Source organism: Priapulus caudatus, unplaced genomic scaffold (assembly GCF_000485595.1).
Source record: "Priapulus caudatus unplaced genomic scaffold, Priapulus_caudatus-5.0.1 Scaffold108, whole genome shotgun sequence".
NCBI classification, from domain to species: Eukaryota; Metazoa; Priapulida; class Priapulimorpha; order Priapulimorphida; family Priapulidae; genus Priapulus; species Priapulus caudatus.
Genome location: NW_014577169.1, coordinates 247,158 through 250,500, shown reverse-complemented (window position 1 = coordinate 250,500; position 3,343 = coordinate 247,158). Strand labels below are relative to the sequence as shown.

Here is a 3,343-nt window from a genome sequence, read left to right as displayed (position 1 = left end):
CGCACCGCCTCTCCCTCCTACCCCCGCACCGCGCCCTCCTCCCACCCTGCAGAGCAGCCCCCGCACCGCGTCTTCCTCCCACCCTGCAGAGCAGCCCCCGCACCGCGTCTTCCTCCCACCCTGCAGAGCAGCCCCCGCACCGCGTCTTCCTCCTACCCTGCAGAGCAACCCCCGCACCGCGTCTTCCTCCTACCCTGCAGAGCAGCCCCCGCACCGCGTCTTCCTCCATCTCCGTTTAGTTTCCTTCGCCATTAAAACCGCTGGGGAGGAGGGGGGTAAAATAAATATATATCCCGTCTTCTTTTCCTCCTAACTCCCTGTATCATCCCTCCTTCTTCACCTTCTCTCTACTATTTTAGCTTCTCCTTTTCTCTACCCCCTTTACCACCGTTCCTCCCCTTCTCCACCTTCTCCACTCTACCTACTCGATCCACCTTCTCCGCCTCCTCCTCATCGCCTCCTCCTCATCCTCCACCAGCTTCTATCTTCCTCTCTTCTCTACCTTCTTCCACTTCTATTACCTACTCCGCCCTCTCCTCTATCTTCCCCGTCACTTTCTCTCCTCCCTCCTCCTCTGCCACATCTATCGTGCTTCCCTACCTCTTCGCTGCCTCATCTCCTCTACCTTTTTTCTCCGTCTTCACACCCGTATTTGCCTTTTCTCTCGTTTCTGTCCCCTTAACTTCTTTTCTCTTGGTCTCTGCTAACTTAATTTACCTCATCCTCCCCTCTCTCTCTCTCTCTCTCTCTCTCTCTCTCTCTCTCTCTCTATTCTTCGTTCCTGCTCCACTTCCTCTGCTCTCTCTCCCCTGCTCGCCCCTTCTTACTCTTTGCAGTAGTAAGATAAACCGAGGTTTACTATTTGTGAACTACTAATTTTTCGTGACATCAGTTTTTCCCGTGGCTAATTTGCCGTGCGACCAGATTAATTCCCCTATTCCCTATATGCTCAAACTATACGACGTCCCTCAAATAACCTCTATAGCTATCAGCCGCGTTCGAATTCGCGGATTGCTGACCTCTCGGCTCATCATGAACGGGTTAGGCACTTTCAAGAACGATACATGGTTTTAAACGACCCTCCTCCTTCTCGCGTGTCCGCCCCGTTGGCAGGCGATTTATCAAGGCCGACAATTTCACTGCGTGATGCGCATCTAGAATAGCTCGATGAGAAGTAGAGGTGAACGGCCGACGACTCTCGAGAGACGAGGAGGTCTAGACCGGATGAAGTGATTTTACGCTAGCGCCTTCGGGCGATATCATAAAATAACTTTCATTCTTGTGATGTTCGTGCTCTGATATATATATATGGGGGTGTACGTATGTCACGAGCGACCGGGTCCGAGTTAGAATTACGTGCGTAGTTTCCGTGTCTCCCACTTTATAATAGGCTGTTGACCCGAGGAGTTAGTCGGGTTTTGACAGGTCGTGCGCACACCTATCGAATATTAAGTAGCTGATATCCTGTTTTTCTGAATTTATGACGTTAAATATTAAATATATAGCGAACGGCTCTGCTGAGCTCTACCACAGTCGCTGAATGTTATGGTGGTGTCTGTGCACGCAGTAAACAACTAGGGAAGGATATCCAGCCAAATTATGTAAGTGTTGTATATTGTACACTGCGTTCTAATTAACCATTTGCGCTTCTAGCCAGACGAAGTTGTGCGACTATGGTTGAGCCTAGGCATGGTTGCCTAGGCTGTGGTATTGTATATATTGTATATGTGTCAAGTAATAAAAACACAGTTACCAACAACTAATCTGCGATGCTGTCTCATTTGGAATCTGTTATCATCGGCGACTACGACTCTAGCTTCGCTACATCTCATCTACCTTGCGACAAGCTACTTGTTACATCGCTACTACGCTGTCGACTCTATAAGATCCTGCACTGAGATCTTCAATCATTTCCAGTACAATATAAGTTTTAGTTGCTAAGAGAATGCATGGCGATGCTAGTGCCGTAGGCTTTTCCGTGTTATAAGTGCCACGCATGAAAATAACCTTCCATCAAGATTTTTTCACCCTTGCAGTCTCTTTAAAATTACCGTTTTCTTTCATTTCATGTAGTAATATAAAAATTATATAAAAATTAGAGTTCAGTAATCTGAACTGTTTACAATATGTCGCCGGTAAACGTATCGAGTGAAATTTTGACGGTAGTTCAGTAGCCACTAGTATGAGTAAAGCTGAGTTTACACTATCGAAAAGTTGACGAGTTGATCAACGTTTCGATCAGACGCTCAAAGTTAACATTATTGACCGCGACCTCCTGATTGCTATTATCTGAGTGGCTGCATGGCAAAAAGTTGGTCAACTTGCTGACCAAAAGCATGTTCTAATCTCTCAACTAGTTGATATCAACTAGTCGAACGGTAAACTTTTACGTTTACACTGCCGACGTAACGTGTATGTTGTTATGTTGTGTATATATTCACTAAAACATGCATTGTAAGATTTTATGCAAATTCACGCCTGTTACCTATGGTCGTTACCTACTAGCAAATTATACTAATAGCGTAGGCTGTTTATATTTATATAAATATGTGTGTGTGTATGTGTTAATGTGTATATAATGGTGTACGTATGAGTGTCGAAATGATGTTAAAGTGTACCTTAATCTCCTTACGTATACAGAAAATGCTGACGTTTTTTGTATATATTTTTTCTTTATGTTGTATAGCAATGTTTTGTACTGTATCACTCAGAAATTTCATTATTTTAACTGTTCAACACTACTGCATTTTTCCGTTGTTTTTCATGAAATAGACTGTCTTCAGTACATGTACTTGTATTTGAATTACACGCAATAAAGATTTTTATAATAGGTGAGTTTTAGAAGGCAGGGCGGCAATTTACAAAGACGAACGGTTTAAGATCAAAGCAGCAATTCAATTCGTTTGCAAATGCTGCTAAAATTCAAACTAGAACTACATGGTATGTAGTTTGCTTAACATGAATATATGTAGAAAATCGTGGTCTGATCGTCATTGCCCCCGCACCGCGTCTTCCTCCCACCCCCGCACCGCGTCTTCCTCCCACCCTGCAGAGCAGCCCCCGCACCGCGTCTTCCTCCCACCCCCGCACCGCGTCTTCCTCCCACCCTGCAGAGCAGCCCCCGCACCGCGTCTTCCTCCCACCCCCGCACCGCGTCTTCCTCCCACCCTGCAGAGCAGCCCCCGCACCGCGTCTTCCTCCCACCCCCGCACCGCGTCTTCCTCCCACCCTGCAGAGCAGCCCCCGCACCGCGTCTTTCTCCCACCCCCGCACCGCGTCTTCCTCCTACCCTGCAGAGCAGCCCCCGCACCGCGTCTTCCTCCCACCCTGCAGAGCAGCCCCC

At 47.1% G+C, this 3,343-nt stretch overlaps 1 long non-coding RNA gene across 1 annotated transcript in view; it reads left to right on the top strand.

Moving 5' to 3' along the window:
- Nucleotides 1–1,526: 1,526 nt before the first annotated feature.
- LOC106805298 overlaps nucleotides 1,527–3,343 on the top strand; it is a 4,874-nt gene continuing 3,057 nt past the window's right edge. The window contains exon 1 of the long non-coding RNA XR_001393414.1: nucleotides 1,527–1,601. This is a non-coding gene — a long non-coding RNA (uncharacterized LOC106805298). The remainder of the gene's footprint in view (nucleotides 1,602–3,343) is intronic.